This window comes from Pseudophryne corroboree, chromosome 3 (assembly GCF_028390025.1).
Source record: "Pseudophryne corroboree isolate aPseCor3 chromosome 3, aPseCor3.hap2, whole genome shotgun sequence".
In the NCBI taxonomy this organism is placed as follows: domain Eukaryota; kingdom Metazoa; phylum Chordata; class Amphibia; order Anura; family Myobatrachidae; genus Pseudophryne; species Pseudophryne corroboree.
The window spans coordinates 329,959,605-329,979,262 of record NC_086446.1 but is presented as its reverse complement, the minus strand read 5'-3'; the positions used below and the strand labels follow the sequence as shown (position 1 = coordinate 329,979,262).

The following is a 19,658-nucleotide window of genomic DNA, read 5'->3' as shown; positions in this document are numbered from 1 at the left end:
AGTATTTTAAAATACTATCAGATAATTGAACTAAGCACTTTTAAAGAACCTGAGAAAACAGGCTCATCCAGGATATGAACCTGGGACCTTTTGCACCCGAAGCAAGAATCATACACCCTGACCAACAAGCCACTAGCCAAATAATTTCTTATTCAGTTTTTAACATTTTTAAAGTAAAACTCTAATTATTTATGAAAAAATGCAAATAACTGGAGAAAACACACAATTTCATTTAATGAAGATGAAACGTTTTAAAAATAACATAACAACTTAAAACAAAAAATGTGTATGTAGCATTGCAAAAATAATAACTTAAGGTTACTTGTTATCCAAGTATGTATATTAGAAATGTGCAGTGCCAATATTTAGAGGTCCCAATAGAGTTTGGACTTTTTTTGATAGTTGGAACCTAAGACTTGTCACATACTGTGTGCAACTCAAGCATGCAGACCCAGAAGAAAGACAAAATAAACACCTGCAATTTATTGTTGATCTTTTTGTTAGTCATAATGATACTATTCTTTTAAGCCACTCAGGGTTATTTAGAAAAAAGAAAGGTAAGAGAAAAACCTGTAATTTCATTTTGACAGTTTTTTGTTTGTCAAAATTAGACTTTTAAGCCACTCAAGGTTACTTAGACAAAATGGAATCTATAGTTTACCCAATATACCACCAAATGGTTGACATTTTACTAAGTATGCATAAGTATATACCTTTAAAAGATGGGCTCATCCGGGATTTGTACCGGGGATCTCTCGCACCCTAAGCAAGAATCAACGAGCCCACTGTGCATGTCTTTTTATGTATATTAATGAAATTGTAAGTAAAACTGTTTGTATACATTAGTGAGTATTTTAAAATGCTATTAAATACTATCAGATATTAAGGACTTTAAAAGTACATGAAGAGATGGGCTCGTCCGGGATTTGAACCCGGGACCTCTAGCACCCGAAGGGAAAATCATACTCGTAGACCAACGAGCCATCTGCCTAAGGTCTTCTCATTCAGATTTTACCATTTTTAAAGTAAAACTCAAATTATTTAATAAAAAAATGCAATAAGCTGGAAAAAAAGATGTTACATTTTAAAAATACCATAACTATTTAAAAAAATTATTTATAGCATAGCTAAAATGTTTCCTTAAGGTCAATTTTTGGTCCAAGTATGCATATTTGGAAATTTCAGTACAAAGATTTATGGGTTCCTATAGAGGTTTAACTTTTCTAATAGCTGGAACCTAAGACTTGTCTCATACTGTGTGCAACTTAAGCATACAGACCAAGAAGAAAGAAAAAAACAAAAACCTGCAATTAATTGTTGACCTTTTTGTTTGTCAAAAAGAGACTATTCTTTTAAGCCACTCATTGTTTCTTAGAAAAAAGCAAGGTAAGAGAAAAACCTGTAATTTCATTTTGACTGTTTTTTATTTGTCAAAATGAGACTTCTTTGAAGCCACTCAAAGTTACTTAGACAAAATGGAATCTACAGTTTACCCAATATACCACCAAATGGTTGACAGTTTACTAAATATGCATAAGTATATACTTTTTTTATGGATTGGCAAAAGAAAAATTCACTTGATGCTTTTGACTCAGGCAATTGACATCAATCAGATAATGGAACCATGGTATTTAAAAGAACCTGAGAAGATGGGCTCGTCTGCGATTTAATCCCAGTACCTCTCGCACCCTAAGCGACAATCATACCCCTATAACAACGAGCCTACTGTTCATGTATTTTCATGTATACTAATGAAATTGGAAGTTAAACTGTTGGAATACATTAGTATTTTAAAATACTATCAGATAATTGAACTAAGCACTTTTAAAGAACCTGAGAAAACAGGCTCATCCAGGATATGAACCTGGGACCTTTTGCACCCGAAGCAAGAATCATACACCCTGACCAACAAGCCACTAGCCAAATAATTTCTTATTCAGTTTTTAACATTTTTAAAGTAAAACTCTAATTATTTAAGAAAAAATGCAAATAACTGGAGAAAACACACAATTTCATTTAATGAAGATGAAACATTTTAAAAATAACATAACAACTTAAAACAAAAAATGTGTATGTAGCATTGCAAATAATAACTTAAGGTTACTTGTTATCCAAGTATGTATATTAGAAATGTGCAGTGCCAATATTTAGAGGTCCCAATAGAGTTTGGACTTTTTTTGATAGTTGGAACCTAAGACTTGTCACATACTGTGTGCAACTCAAGCATGCAGACCCAGAAGAAAGACAAAATAAACACCTGCAATTTATTGTTGATCTTTTTGTTAGTCATAATGATACTATTCTTTTAAGCCACTCAGGGTTATTTAGAAAAAAGAAAGGTAAGAGAAAAACCTGTAATTTCATTTTGACAGTTTTTTGTTTGTCAAAATTAGACTTTTAAGCCACTCAAGGTTACTTAGACAAAATGGAATCTATAGTTTACCCAATATACCACCAAATGGTTGACATTTTACTAAGTATGCATAAGTATATACCTTTAAAAGATGGGCTCATCCGGGATTTGTACCGGGGATCTCTCGCACCCTAAGCAAGAATCAACGAGCCCACTGTGCATGTCTTTTTATGTATATTAATGAAATTGTAAGTAAAACTGTTTGTATACATTAGTGAGTATTTTAAAATGCTATTAAATACTATCAGATATTAAGGACTTTAAAAGTACATGAAGAGATGGGCTCGTCCGGGATTTGAACCCGGGACCTCTAGCACCCGAAGGGAAAATCATACTCGTAGACCAACGAGCCATCTGCCTAAGGTCTTCTCATTCAGATTTTACCATTTTTAAAGTAAAACTCAAATTATTTAATAAAAAAATGCAATAAGCTGGAAAAAAAGATGTTACATTTTAAAAATACCATAACTATTTAAAAAAATTATTTATAGCATAGCTAAAATGTTTCCTTAAGGTCAATTTTTGGTCCAAGTATGCATATTTGGAAATTTCAGTACAAAGATTTATGGGTTCCTATAGAGGTTTAACTTTTCTAATAGCTGGAACCTAAGACTTGTCTCATACTGTGTGCAACTTAAGCATACAGACCAAGAAGAAAGAAAAAAACAAAAACCTGCAATTAATTGTTGACCTTTTTGTTTGTCAAAAAGAGACTATTCTTTTAAGCCACTCATTGTTTCTTAGAAAAAAGCAAGGTAAGAGAAAAACCTGTAATTTCATTTTGACTGTTTTTTATTTGTCAAAATGAGACTTCTTTGAAGCCACTCAAAGTTACTTAGACAAAATGGAATCTACAGTTTACCCAATATACCACCAAATGGTTGACAGTTTACTAAATATGCATAAGTATATACTTTTTTTATGGATTGGCAAAAGAAAAATTCACTTGATGCTTTTGACTCAGGCAATTGACATCAATCAGATAATGGAACCATGGTATTTAAAAGAACCTGAGAAGATGGGCTCGTCTGCGATTTAATCCCAGTAACTCTCGCACCCTAAGCGACAATCATACCCCTATAACAACGAGCCTACTGTTCATGTATTTTCATGTATACTAATGAAATTGGAAGTTAAACTGTTGGAATACATTAGTATTTTAAAATACTATCAGATAATTGAACTAAGCACTTTTAAAGAACCTGAGAAAACAGGCTCATCCAGGATATGAACCTGGGACCTTTTGCACCCGAAGCAAGAATCATACACCCTGACCAACAAGCCACTAGCCAAATAATTTCTTATTCAGTTTTTAACATTTTTAAAGTAAAACTCTAATTATTTAAGAAAAAATGCAAATAACTGGAGAAAACACACAATTTCATTTAATGAAGATGAAACATTTTAAAAATAACATAACAACTTAAAACAAAAAATGTGTATGTAGCATTGCAAATAATAACTTAAGGTTACTTGTTATCCAAGTATGTATATTAGAAATGTGCAGTGCCAATATTTAGAGGTCCCAATAGAGTTTGGACTTTTTTTGATAGTTGGAACCTAAGACTTGTCACATACTGTGTGCAACTCAAGCATGCAGACCCAGAAGAAAGACAAAATAAACACCTGCAATTTATTGTTGATCTTTTTGTTAGTCATAATGATACTATTCTTTTAAGCCACTCAGGGTTATTTAGAAAAAAGAAAGGTAAGAGAAAAACCTGTAATTTCATTTTGACAGTTTTTTGTTTGTCAAAATTAGACTTTTAAGCCACTCAAGGTTACTTAGACAAAATGGAATCTATAGTTTACCCAATATACCACCAAATGGTTGACATTTGACTAAGTATGCATAAGTATATACCTTTAAAAGATGGGCTCATCCGGGATTTGTACCGGGGATCTCTCGCACCCTAAGCAAGAATCAACGAGCCCACTGTGCATGTCTTTTTTATGTATATTAATGAAATTGTAAGTAAAACTGTTTGTATACATTAGTGAGTATTTTAAAATGCTATTAAATACTATCAGATATTAAGGACTTTAAAAGTACATGAAGAGATGGGCTCGTCTGGGATTTGAACCCGGGACCTCTCGCATCCGAAGCGAGAATCATACCCCTAGACCAACGAGCCATCTGCCTAAGGTCTTCTCATTCAGATTTTACCATTTTTAAAGTCAAACTCAAATTATTTAATAAAAAAATGCAATAAGCTGGAAAAAAAGATGTTACATTTTAAAAATACCATAACTATTTAAAAAAATTATTTGTAGCATAGCTAAAATGTTTCCTTAAGGTCAATTTTTGGTCCAAGTATGCATATTTGGAAATTTCAGTGCCAAGATTTATGGGTTCCTATAGAGTTTTAACTTTTCTAATAGCTGGAACCTAAGACTTGTCTCATACTGTGTGCAACTCAAGCATGCAGACCCAGAAGAAAGACAAAATAAACACCAGCAATTTATTGTTGATCTTTTTGTTAGTCATAATGATACTATTCTTTTAAGCCACTCAGGGTTATTTAGAAAAAAGAAAGGTAAGAGAAAAACCTGTAATTTCATTTTGACAGTTTTTTGTTTGTCAAAATTAGACTTTTAAGCCACTCAAGGTTACTTAGACAAAATGGAATCTATAGTTTACCCAATATACCACCAAATGGTTGACATTTTACTAAGTATGCATAAGTATATACCTTTAAAAGATGGGCTCATCCGGGATTTTTACCGGGGATCTCTCGCACCCTAAGCAAGAATCAACGAGCCCACTGTGCATGTCTTTTTATGTATATTAATGAAATTGTAAGTAAAACTGTTTGTATACATTAGTGAGTATTTCTATACATTAGTGAGTATTTTAAAATGTTATTAAATACTATTAGATATGAAGAGATGGGCTCGTCCGAGATTTGAACCCGGGACCGCTCGCACCCGAAGTGAGAATCATACCCCTAGACCAACGAGCCATCTGCCTAAGGTCTTCTCATTCAGATTTTACCATTTTTAAAGTAAAACTCAAATTATTTAATAAAAAATGCAATAAGCTGGAAAAAAAGATGTTACATTTTAAAAATACCATAACTATTTAAAGAAATTATTTGTAGCATAGCTAAAATGTTTCCTTAAGGTCAATTTTTGGTCCAAGTATGCATATTTGGAAATTTCAGTGCCAAGATTTATGGGTTCCTATAGAGTTTTAACTTTTCTAATAGCTGGAACCTAAGACTTGTCTCATACTGTGTGCAACTTAAGCATACAGACCAAGAAGAAAGAAAAAAACAAAAACCTGCAATTAATTGTTGACCTTTTTGTTTGTCAAAAAGAGACTATTCTTTTAAGCCACTCATTGTTTCTTAGAAAAAAGCAAGGTAAGAGAAAAACCTGTAATTTCATTTTGACTGTTTTTTATTTGTCAAAATGAGACTTCTTTGAAGCCACTCAAAGTTACTTAGACAAAATGGAATCTACAGTTTACCCAATATACCACCAAATGGTTGACAGTTTACTAAATATGCATAAGTATATACTTTTTTTATGGATTGGCAAAAGAAAAATTCACTTGATGCTTTTCACTCAGGCAATTGATATCAATCAGATAATGGAACCATGGTATTTAAAAGAACCTGAGAAGATGGGCTCGTCTGCGATTTAATCCCAGGACCTCTCGCACCCTAAGCGACAGTCATACCCCTATAACAACGAGCCTACTGTTCATGTATTTTCATGTATACTAATGAAATTGGAAGTGAAACTGTTGGAATACATTAGTATTTTAAAATACTATCATATAATTGAACTAAGCACTTTTAAAGAACCTGAGAAAACAGGCTCATCCAGGATATGAACCTGGGACCTTTTGCACCCGAAGCAAGAATCATACACCCTGACCAACAAGCCACTTGCCAAATAATTTCTTATTCAGTTTTTAACATTTTTAAAGTAAAACTCTAATTATTTAAGAAAAAATGCAAATAACTGGAGAAAACACACAATTTCATTTAATGAAGATGCAACATTTTAAAAATAACATAACAACTTAAAACAAAAAATGTGTATGTAGCATTGCAAAAATAATAACTTAAGGTTACTTGTTATCCAAGTATGTATATTAGAAATGTGCAGTGCCAATATTTAGAGGTCCCAATAGAGTTTGGACTTTTGTTGATAGTTGGAACCTAAGATTTGACACATACTGTGTGCAACTCAAGCATGCAGACCCAGAAGAAAGACAAAATAAACACCAGCAATTTATTGTTGATCTTTTTGTTAGTCATAATGATACTATTCTTTTAAGCCACTCAGGGTTATTTAGAAAAAAGAAAGGTAAGAGAAAAACCTGTAATTTCATTTTGACAGTTTTTTGTTTGTCAAATTTAGACTTTTAAGCCACTCAAGGTTACTTAGACAAAATGGAATCTATAGTTTACCCAATATACCACCAAATGGTTGACATTTTACTAAGTATGCATAAGTATATACCTTTAAAAGATGGGCTCATCCGGGATTTGTACCGGGGATCTCTCGCACCCTAAGCAAGAATCAACGAGCACACTGTGCATGTCTTTTTATGTATATTAATGAAATTGTAAGTAAAACTGTTTGTATACATTAGTGAGTATTTGTATACATTAGTGAGTATTTTAAAATGCTATTAAATACTATCAGATATGAAGAGATGGGCTCGTCCGGGATTTGAACCCGGGACCTCTCGCACCCGAAGCGAGAATCATACCCCTAGACCAACGAGCCATCTGCCTAAGATCTTCTCATTCAGATTTTACCATTTTTAAAGTAAAACTCAAATTATTTAATAAAAAATGCAATAAGCTGGAAAAAAAGATGTTACATTTTAAAAATACCATAACTATTTAAAGAAATTATTTGTAGCATAGCTAAAATGTTTCCTTAAGGTCAATTTTTGGTCCAAGTATGCATATTTGGAAATTTCAGTGCCAAGATTTATGGGTTCCTATAGAGTTTTAACTTTTCTAATAGCTGGAACCTAAGACTTGTCTCATACTGTGTGCAACTTAAGCATACAGACCAAGAAGAAAGAAAAAAACAAAAACCTGCAATTAATTGTTGACCTTTTTGTTTGTCAAAAAGAGACTATTCTTTTAAGCCACTCATTGTTTCTTAGAAAAAAGCAAGGTAAGAGAAAAACCTGTAATTTCATTTTGACTGTTTTTTATTTGTCAAAATGAGACTTCTTTGAAGCCACTCAAAGTTACTTAGACAAAATGGAATCTACAGTTTACCCAATATACCACCAAATGGTTGACAGTTTACAAAATATGCATAAGTATATACTTTTTTTATGGATTGGCAAAAGAAAAATTCACTTGATGCTTTTGACTCAGGCAATTGACATCAATCAGATAATGGAACCATGGTATTTAAAAGAACCTGAGAAGATGGGCTCGTCTGCGATTTAATCCCAGGACCTCTCGCACCCTAAGCGAGAATCATACCCCTATACCAATGAGCCTACTGTTCATGTATTTTCATGTATACTAATGAAATTGGAAGTGAAACTGTTGGAATACATTAGTATTTTAAAATACTATCAGATAATTGAACTAAGCACTTTTAAAGAACTTGAGAAAACAGGCTCATCCAGGATATGAACCTGGGACCTTTTGCACCCGAAGCAAGAATCATACACCCTGACCAACAAGCCACTAGCCAAATAATTTCTTATTCAGTTTTTAACATTTTTAAAGTAAAACTCTAATTATTTAAGAAAAAATGCAAATAACTGGAGAAAACACACAATTTCATTTAATGAAGATGAAACATTTTAAAAATAACATAACAACTTAAAACAAAAAATGTGTATGTAGCATTGCAAAAATAATAACTTAAGGTTACTTGTTATCCAAGTATGTATATTAGAAATGTGCAGTGCCAATATTTAGAGGTCCCAATAGAGTTTGGACTTTTGTTGATAGTTGGAACCTAAGACTTGACACATACTGTGTGCAACTCAAGCATGCAGACCCAGAAGAAAGACAAAATAAACACCTGCAATTTATTGTTGATCTCTTTGTTAGTCATAATGATACTATTCTTTTAAGCCACTCAGGGTTATTTAGAAAAAAGAAAGGTAAGAGAAAAACCTGTAATTTCATTTTGACAGTTTTTTGTTTGTCAAAATTAGACTTTTAAGCCACTCAAGGTTACTTAGACAAAATGGAATCTATAGTTTACCCAATATACCACCAAATGGTTGACATTTTACTAAGTATGCATAAGTATATACCTTTATAAGATGGGCTCATCCGGGATTTGTACCGGGGATCTCTCGCACCCTAAGCAAGAATCAACGAGCCCACTGTGCATGTCTTTTTATGTATATTAATGAAATTGTAAGTAAAACTGTTTGTATACATTAGTGAGTATTTGTATACATTAGTGAGTATTTTAAAATGCTATTAAATACTATCAGATATGAAGAGATGGGCTCGTCCAGGATTTGAACACGGGACCTCTCGCACCCGAAGCGAGAATCATACCCCTAGACCAACGAGCCATCTGCCTAAGGTCTTCTCATTCAGATTTTACCATTTTTAAAGTAAAACTCAAATTATTTAATAAAAAATGCAATAAGCTGGAAAAAAAGATGTTACATTTTAAAAATACCATAACTATTTAAAGAAATTATTTGTAGCATAGCTAAAATGTTTCCTTAAGGTCAATTTTTGGTCCAAGTATGCATATTTGGAAATTTCAGTGCCAAGATTTATGGGTTCCTATAGAGTTTTAACTTTTCTAATAGCTGGAACCTAAGACTTGTCTCATACTGTGTGCAACTTAAGCATACAGACCAAGAAGAAAGAAAAAAACAAAAACCTGCAATTAATTGTTGACCTTTTTGTTTGTCAAAAAGAGACTATTCTTTTAAGCCACTCATTGTTTCTTAGAAAAAAGCAAGGTAAGAGAAAAACCTGTAATTTCATTTTGACTGTTTTTTATGTGTCAAAATGAGACTTCTTTGAAGCCACTCAAAGTTACTTAGACAAAATGGAATCTACAGTTTACCCAATATACCACCAAATGGTTGACAGTTTACTAAATATGCATAAGTATATACTTTTTTTATGGATTGGCAAAAGAAAAATTCACTTGATGCTTTTCACTCAGGCAATTGATATCAATCAGATAATGGAACCAAGGTATTTAAAAGAACCTGAGAAGATGGGCTCGTCTGCGATTTAATCCCAGGACCTCTCGCACCCTAAGCGACAGTCATACCCCTATAACAACGAGCCTACTGTTCATGTATTTTCATGTATACTAATGAAATTGGAAGTGAAACTGTTGGAATACATTAGTATTTTAAAATACTATCATATAATTGAACTAAGCACTTTTAAAGAACCTGAGAAAACAGGCTCATCCAGGATATGAACCTGGGACCTTTTGCACCCGAAGCAAGAATCATACTCCCTGACCAACAAGCCACTAGCCAAATAATTTCTTGTTCAGTTTTTAACATTTTTAAAGTAAAACTCTAATTATTTAAGAAAAAATGCAAATAACTAGAGAAAACACACAATTTCATTTAATGAAGATAAAACATTTTAAAAATAACATAACAACTTATAACAAAAAATGTGTATGTAGCATTGCAAAAATAATAACTTAAGGTTACTTGTTATCCAAGTATGTATATTAGAAATGTGCAGTGCCAATATTTAGAGGTCCCAATAGAGTTTGGACTTTTTTGATAGTTGGAACTTAAGACTTGTCACATACTGTGTGCAACTCAAGCATGCAGACCCAGAAGAAAGACAAAATAAACACCTGCAATTTATTGTTGATCTTTTTGTTAGTCATAATGATACTATTCTTTTAAGCCACTCAGGGTTATTTAGAAAAAAGAAAGGTAAGTGAAAAACCTGTAATTTCATTTTGACAGTTTTTTGTTTGTCAAAATTAGACTTTTAAGCCACTCAAGGTTACTTAGACAAAATGGAATCTATAGTTTACCCAATATACCACCAAATGGTTGACATTTTACTAAGTATGCATAAGTATATACCTTTAAAAGATGGGCTCATCCGGGATTTTTACCGGGGATCTCTCGCACCCTAAGCAAGAATCAACGAGCCCACTGTGCATGTCTTTTTATGTATATTAATGAAATTGTAAGTAAAACTGTTTGTATACATTAGTGAGTATTTCTATACATTAGTGAGTATTTTAAAATGTTATTAAATACTATCAGATATGAAGAGATGGGCTCGTCCGAGATTTGAACCCGGGACCGCTCGCACCCGAAGTGAGAATCATACCCCTAGACCAACGAGCCATCTGCCTAAGGTCTTCTCATTCAGATTTTACCATTTTTAAAGTAAAACTCAAATTATTTAATAAAAAATGCAATAAGCTGGAAAAAAAGATGTTACATTTTAAAAATACCATAACTATTTAAAGAAATTATTTGTAGCATAGCTAAAATGTTTCCTTAAGGTCAATTTTTGGTCCAAGTATGCATATTTGGAAATTTCAGTGCCAAGATTTATGGGTTCCTATAGAGTTTTAACTTTTCTAATAGCTGGAACCTAAGACTTGTCTCATACTGTGTGCAACTTAAGCATACAGACCAAGAAGAAAGAAAAAAACAAAAACCTGCAATTAATTGTTGACCTTTTTGTTTGTCAAAAAGAGACTATTCTTTTAAGCCACTCATTGTTTCTTAGAAAAAAGCAAGGTAAGAGAAAAACCTGTAATTTCATTTTGACTGTTTTTTATTTGTCAAAATGAGACTTCTTTGAAGCCACTCAAAGTTACTTAGACAAAATGGAATCTACAGTTTACCCAATATACCACCAAATGGTTGACAGTTTACTAAATATGCATAAGTATATACTTTTTTTATGGATTGGCAAAAGAAAAATTCACTTGATGCTTTTCACTCAGGCAATTGATATCAATCAGATAATGGAACCATGGTATTTAAAAGAACCTGAGAAGATGGGCTCGTCTGCGATTTAATCCCAGGACCTCTCGCACCCTAAGCGACAGTCATACCCCTATAACAACGAGCCTACTGTTCATGTATTTTCATGTATACTAATGAAATTGGAAGTGAAACTGTTGGAATACATTAGTATTTTAAAATACTATCATATAATTGAACTAAGCACTTTTAAAGAACCTGAGAAAACAGGCTCATCCAGGATATGAACCTGGGACCTTTTGCACCCGAAGCAAGAATCATACTCCCTGACCAACAAGCCACTAGCCAAATAATTTCTTGTTCAGTTTTTAACATTTTTAAAGTAAAACTCTAATTATTTAAGAAAAAATGCAAATAACTAGAGAAAACACACAATTTCATTTAATGAAGATGAAACATTTTAAAAATAACATAACAACTTAAAACAAAAAATGTGTATGTAGCATTGCAAAAATAATAACTTAAGGTTACTTGTTATCCAAGTATGTATATTAGAAATGCGCAGTGCCAATATTTAGAGGTCCCAATAGAGTTTGGACTTTTTTGATAGTTGGAACTTAAGACTTGTCACATACTGTGTGAAACTCAAGCATGCAGACCCAGAAGAAAGACAAAATAAACACCTGCAATTTATTGTTGATCTTTTTGTTAGTCATAATGATACTATTCTTTTAAGCCACTCAGGGTTATTTAGAAAAAAGAAAGGTAAGTGAAAAACCTGTAATTTCATTTTGACAGTTTTTTGTTTGTCAAAATTAGACTTTTAAGCCACTCAAGGTTACTTAGACAAAATGGAATCTATAGTTTACCCAATATACCACCAAATGGTTGACATTTTGCTAAGTATGCATAAGTATATACCTTTAAAAGATGGGCTCATCCGGGATTTTTACCGGGGATCTCTCGCACCCTAAGCAAGAATCAACGAGCCCACTGTGCATGTCTTTTTATGTATATTAATGAAATTGTAAGTAAAACTGTTTGTATACATTAGTGAGTATTTCTATACATTAGTGAGTATTTTAAAATGTTATTAAATACTATCAGATATGAAGAGATGGGCTCGTCCGGGATTTGAACGCGGGACCGCTCGCACCCGAAGCAAGAATCATACCCCTAGACCAACGAGCCATCTGCCTAAGGTCTTCTCATTCAGATTTTACCATTTTTAAAGTAAAACTCAAATTATTTAATAAAAAATGCAATAAGCTGGAAAAAAAGATGTTACATTTTAAAAATACCATAAATATTTAAAAAATTATTTGTAGCATAGGTAAAATGTTTCCTTAAGGTCAATTTTTGGTCCAAGTATGCATATTTGGAAATTTCAGTGCCAAGATTTATGGGTTCCTATAGAGTTTTAACTTTTCTAATAGCTGGAACCTAAGACTTGTCTCATACTGTGTGCAACTTAAGCATACAGACCAAGAAGAAAGAAAAAAACAAAAACCTGCAATTAATTGTTGACCTTTTTGTTTGTCAAAAAGAGACTATTCTTTTAAGCCACTCATTGTTTCTTAGAAAAAAGCAAGGTAAGAGAAAAACCTGTAATTTCATTTTGATAGTTTTTTATTTGTCAAAATGACACTTCTTTGAAGCCACTCAAAGTTACTTAGACAAAATGGAATCTACAGTTTACCCAATATACCACCAAATGGTTGACAGTTTACTAAATATGCATAAGTATATACTTTTTTTATGGATTGGCAAAAGAAAAATTCACTTGATGCTTTTGACTCAGGCAATTGACATCAATCAGATAATGGAACCATGGTATTTAAAAGAACCTGAGAAGATGGGCTCGTCTGCGATTTAATCCCAGGACCTCTCGCACCCTAAGCGAGAATCATACCCCTATAACAACGAGCCTACTGTTCATGTATTTTCATGTATACTAATGAAATTGGAAGTGAAACTGTTGGAATACATTAGTATTTTAAAATACTATCAGATAATTGAACTAAGCACTTTTAAAGAACCTGAGAAAACAAGGCTCATCCAGGATATGAACCTGGGACCTTTTGCACCCGAAGCAAGAATCATACACCCTGACCAACAAGCCACTAGCCAAATAATTTCTTATTCAGTTTTTAACATTTTTAAAGTAAAACTCTAATTATTTAAGAAAAAATGCAAATAACTGGAGAAAACACACAATTTCATTTAATGAAGATGAAACATTTTAAAAATAACATAACAACTTAAAACAAAAAATGTGTATGTAGCATTGCAAAAATAATAACTTAAGGTTACTTGTTATCCAAGTATGTATATTAGAAATGTGCAGTGCCAATATTTAGAGGTCCCAATAGAGTTTGGACTTTTGTTGATAGTTGGAACCTAAGACTTGTCACATACTGTGTGCAACTCAAGCATGCAGACCCAGAAGAAAGACAAAATAAACACCTGCAATTTATTGTTGATCTTTTTGTTAGTCATAATGATACTATTCTTTTAAGCCACTCAGGGTTATTTAGAAAAAAGAAAGGTAAGAGAAAAACCTGTAATTTCATTTTGACAGTTTTTTGTTTGTCAAAATTAGACTTTTAAGCCACTCAAGGTTACTTAGACAAAATGGAATCTATAGTTTACCCAATATACCACCAAATGGTTGACATTTTACTAAGTATGCATAAGTATATACCTTTAAAAGATGGGCTCATCCGGGATTTGTACCGGGGATCTCTCGCACCCTAAGCAAGAATCAACGAGCCCACTGTGCATGTCTTTTTATGTATATTAATGAAATTGTAAGTAAAACTGTTTGTATACATTAGTTAGTATTTGTATACATTAGTGAGTATTTTAAAATGCTATTAAATACTATCAGATATGAAGAGATCGGCTCGTCCGGGATTTGAACCCGGGACCTCTCGCACCGAAAGCGAGAATCATACCCCTAGACAAACGAGCCATCTGCCTAAGGTCTTCTCATTCAGATTTTACCATTTTTAAAGTAAAACTCAAATTATTTAATAAAAAATGCAATAAGCTGGAAAAAAAGATGTTACATTTTAAAAATACCATAACTATTTAAAGAAATTATTTGTAGCATAGCTAAAATGTTTCCTTAAGGTCAATTTTTGGTCCAAGTATGCATATTTGGAAATTTCAGTGCCAAGATTTATGGGTTCCTATAGAGTTTTAACTTTTCTAATAGCTGGAACCTAAGACTTGTCTCATACTGTGTGCAACTTAAGCATACAGACCAAGAAGAAAGAAAAAAACAAAAACCTGCAATTAATTGTTGACCTTTTTGTTTGTCAAAAAGAGACTATTCTTTTAAGCCACTCATTGTTTCTTAGAAAAAAGCAAGGTAAGAGAAAAACCTGTAATTTCATTTTGACTGTTTTTTATTTGTCAAAATGAGACTTCTTTGAAGCCACTCAAAGTTACTTAGACAAAATGGAATCTACAGTTTAGCCAATATACCACCAAATGGTTGACAGTTTACTAAATATGCATAAGTATATACTTTTTTTATGGATTGGCAAAAGAAAAATTCACTTGATGCTTTTCACTCAGGCAATTGATATCAATCAGATAATGGAACCAAGGTATTTAAAAGAACCTGAGAAGATGGGCTCGTCTGCGATTTAATCCCAGGACCTCTCGCACCCTAAGCGACAATCATACCCCTATAACAACGAGCCTACTGTTCATGTATTTTCATGTATACAGATGTAGCCACCTTTATCTTGACTGGCTGAGGCGTTTGTCCCGATAGAGCGTATGCAGCGTAGGGAGGCGCGCCTAGTCACAGAGAGGCGTACCTAATCGCACGGAGGCAGACATGGCGTTTGGCGTTACCTTTACATGTAATACCTGCGATCAGCCACCAGATGTCGCTTTTTACAATCACCACTGCGCATGCGTGTGGTCTCCCGTAAAATACAATACTGGAATACATAATAAGGACTACTTTACTAAGGCGTCTCATTACGCTGCATACAGTAAATACTCATTACGCTGCATTATTTAATACAGTACTGTATATACGACACAGACGCAAATAGTACAGCATACAGTATATGATCCATCTACAATACTTTATGAATACTGTATGTGAGCGTCCAAGTCCCGCAGGCAAAACATAAAACCAGTAGTGTACACTGTCGCAAATGGATGTGTGTTAGAAGTTCACTATTGCCTCTCAAGATTCGGAATTTTGTACAGTACTGTATGTTATCGTCCTAATCCCGTAGCCATTACAGCATAATCAAAACCAATGGATTTATACATTTGTCTGCGGCGAAGTGGTGAAGTGTTTCGCTTCCTATACTCAGAGTCCCGGGTTCGATTCCATGTACAGTACGAATGCATGTTAGTTTTTTTTCATACACTTTATTATTTTTTTTATTCACATACAGTAAACCAGGGCAAAGCTGCATGAGTGGTTCTAATGTTAAGGTTCTATGCTCCGTACAGTACACATACAATTCTGTAGCTGGGCAGACTCAATAGAAATGGCTACCACCTACAGTATGACTCCTTGCCCCACAGAGGCCCTAGGCTACGGAGCAAGTAATAGTCCAAATTGTACAGACTATGGGGCAATGCTGAAGGAGCGTCACAATCCCCTAGCTAAAATACATACAGCAGTATGCACATTATGGTAACCGGACTCGATCGCATAGCACACTGGCAAAATGGCCGCCGCCCCTGAACCCTTTTGCAGGCTATGGGGCAATGCTGAAGTAACGTCACAATCCCCTAGCCAAAATACACAGGGGCGATGGGGATAAGTTACTATACTGTAGGATTGCATATTACGGTACACCGGACTCAATCGCATACTGTACCACACTGTCAAAGTGACCACTACCCCTGAACCCCCACCTCGTGGCAGGCAGCAGTCGGGTATGGAATGAGAAATGGCATAAGTTGTGCAGGCTACGGGGCGATGCTGAAGGAGCGTCACAATCCCCTAGCAAACAGAGATACTGTAAGCAAGGTCTATGCACATTACAGTACGTTACACCGGACTCGATCGCATAGCAAGCTGACAAACCACAAGTTTTACATAAAGCAGGCCAAAGTTGCAGGAGAGTTTCTACTGTAAAAGTTCTATGCACCGTACGGTACACATACAATTCTATAGCAGGGCAGACTCAATTAAAATGGCTACCGCCTGTGACTCCTACTGTACTGTAGCTCCTAGGAAGCACTCAGCTACAGTATGGAGCAAATAACAGCACAGATTTTGCAGGCTATGGGGCAATGCTGAAGGAGCGTCACAATCCCCTAGCTACAATACACAGGGGCGATAGGGATATTCGAGTGGCTGGAGGGGGGGGTCCCCTTGATTTAAGGGGTCCCCACTCCTCCAGGGTACCCCGGTCAGGTGTGACTAGTTGGGTATTTAATTCCATGGCCGCAGGGACTGGTATAAAAGTGTCCCCCGGCTGTGCATTATCTGTCCAGCTAGTGGAGCCCGGTGCTGGTTAAAAAAATAGGTGGAACCCCTATGCTTTTTGTCCCCCAAGCTGCATGAGAGTTTCTACTGTAAAGGTTCTATGCACCGTACGGTACACATACAATTCTATAGCAGGGCAGACTCAATTGAAATGGTTACCGCCTGTGACTCCTACTGTACTGTAGCTCCTAGGAGGCACTCAGCTACAGTATGGAGCAAATAACAGCACAGATTTTGCAAGCTACGGGGCAATGCTGAAGGAGCGTCACAATCCCCTAGCTACAATACACAGGGGCGATAGAGATAATCGAGTGGCTGGAGGGGGGTCCCCTTGATTTAAGGGGTCCCCACTCCTCCAGGGTACCCCGGCCAGGGGGTGACTAGTTGGGTATTTAATGCCATGGCCGCAGGGACCGGTCAAAAATACGGGGAACCCCTACGCTTTTTTGTCCCCCTTAGTTTTTGCACCAGGACCAGGCGCAGAGCCCTGTGCTGGTTCTAAAAAGATGGGGGATCCCGTGTCCATTTTTTCGTATTCCTGACGGAATTCGACCGCAATTGCATATACTGTACCCCTTAATGTCACTGCTTACAGTATACAGTATTTAGACATGCGCTTGTGTACAGTATCTGTCATGAGGTGCTTTTTTCACTGACACTATAACTTTTTTGTACTGTACAGAGACGGCAAACTAGCCAAACGGGAATAATCAGCTTCTGCTGAATAAAATGAGATGCTACAGTACATGCCTATATTCTGTGAGTGACTGCGGCTCTATGAAATTAAATCAGAAAATGTAAATATGAAATGCATTACTAATGTGTGGCATTACTGTACTGTACAGTATGTGTATAAGGTGTACTACAATATTTTCTGGTGTAACATAAGGAAAGGGCACTACTGCATGGTCTAATGCAGTGGTTCTCAAACTCGGTCCTCGGGACCCCACACAGTGCATGTTTTGCAGGTAAACCAGCAAGTGCACAGGTGTATTAATTACTAACTGACACATTTTAGAAGGTCCATACAGTAGGTGGAGCTAATTTTTTCACTTGTGATTCTGTGAGAAAAAAACCTGCACTGTGTGGGGTCCTGAGGACTGAGTTTGAGAACCTGTGGTCTAATGTAAATAAAGATGAATGTGGTGGGGTGTAATGTGAATAAGGGGCAATACTGTTAGGAGTAATGTGGTACTATGATATGATGTAATGAGAATAAGAGAGACACTACTGCATGATATAATGTGAATAAAGTTGCAGTACTGTGTTGTGTAATTTCATCTTCGGGTATTATTGTGTTACCATGCCCCTTCCCAGCAAGAACATACTGTACACTGTTTTGGGCTGGCACTAAATGTGCACATTGTTCTTAATTAGATTATAGGGGGTAGGAGCGCCAAAAAGGGTGATGGTGCTGGGAAAGGGGTGCAGGGTTAGAGGCGGAACTACAGTACGTAGCATCTGTGCAAGAGGGCATCAGCCAAAATCTAGCCTAGGGCATCATGTTGGTCAGGTATGGCTCTGATAATACTGTACTCTTACTGTACTTTGCATTCAATACAGATACTGTTTGCACACAGGTTTTACATGAATCATTGGCAATGCTGCAGGAGTGTCTCATTAGGCAATCTAAAATATACCACGACTATGGGTGGGGATACAGTAGGGAAGTTCTGTCACCATAAGCTATCTGCTGTGTATAGCATACTGTATTTCCATCTGAGATGCCTTTGTGTGTTTGTAATAATAAAAAAACATTTTACTGTACATTTAGTGGATACAGTATTTCTCCCCCATAATGACGTATCATATTGTACAGGTACCCTGATGTACTGTACCGTGCCATAGTGTAAAATTGAATATTTATTGGAAAAGCATCAATATTAATGTAAAAAAAAGTACATATTACAACATCCGATTCCATGTACTGCACTGATCAAAATGTACAGTACTCTTATTCAGGACTTATAAAACTGAAAATAACTGTTCATACACATCAATAAACATTACTACTGTATAATATTCTACATTAGTTTATGCAATAATCAGACAAAGGCAATTTTATAATGTTTTTTAATAATGCACCAATTTAAAATTTTAAACAGAAAATACAGTACAGAACTACATATTTGTGGCTTGACCATTTCTTTCGACTACAACAGGTAATACTTTATACAGGTGATTTATATAATTATTACAATGTTCAGGTGTGAGTACTTCTAGCCAAAATTTCCTTATCCCATCCAACAGTTGCTGTTTTGTTGTTGGCTTTGCAACACTCCTAATGTACCTCTTCAATTGAGCCCACACTAATTCGATTGGGTTCATGTCTGGTGATCTATATAAAAATAAAAAAAAAGCGTATAGAAAAAATTAATGACATTACAGTAAATAGAGAAAATTAAACATACAATATTGTACTGTTTATTAAACAAAAAATAAATTTACAGTACTAGAGTGCTATCTAAAATTTTACTTGTACACTGTTGAAAGAATACTCACTCTGGTGGTGTGCGTTCCCAATTCATACCTTTCTCTTCCATAAATTTGGCTGAGGCGGAGTGTTTAGGATCATTGTCTTGGAATATCCTATGGTGAGTTGGGTAATATTTATTCACAAATGGCACCATACATTCCTCTACTATTGTTTCTTGGAAAAATTTCTTATCCATGATCCCTACAGAAATCAAAAAATGTTGTTCATTAATAAGCTTCTCCTTTTATTGTGCAGTTACATGTACTCTACAGTACAGCATGTATTTTTACAGAACACAGGCACAGAATAAAGTATAGTACTGTACCTTCGAAAAATAATAGGGGACCAGCTCCTAATCGTGATATGCCTCCCCATACATGGACTTTCAATG

General features: G+C 34.8%; 3 non-coding genes across 3 annotated transcripts; all 3 read right to left on the bottom strand.

Moving 5' to 3' along the window:
* Positions 1-4,476: 4,476 nt before the first annotated feature.
* On the bottom strand, positions 4,477-4,548 carry TRNAP-CGG (transfer RNA proline (anticodon CGG)). Its single transcript has one exon. It is a non-coding gene; the product is annotated as a tRNA-Pro (tRNA).
* Positions 4,549-7,087: 2,539 nt separating this feature from the next.
* Positions 7,088-7,159, bottom strand: TRNAP-CGG (transfer RNA proline (anticodon CGG)). Its single transcript has one exon. It is a non-coding gene; the product is annotated as a tRNA-Pro (tRNA).
* A 7,058-nt stretch (positions 7,160-14,217) lies between these two features.
* On the bottom strand, positions 14,218-14,289 carry TRNAR-UCG (transfer RNA arginine (anticodon UCG)). The gene has a single exon. It is a non-coding gene; the product is annotated as a tRNA-Arg (tRNA).
* Positions 14,290-19,658: the final 5,369 nt, after the last annotated feature.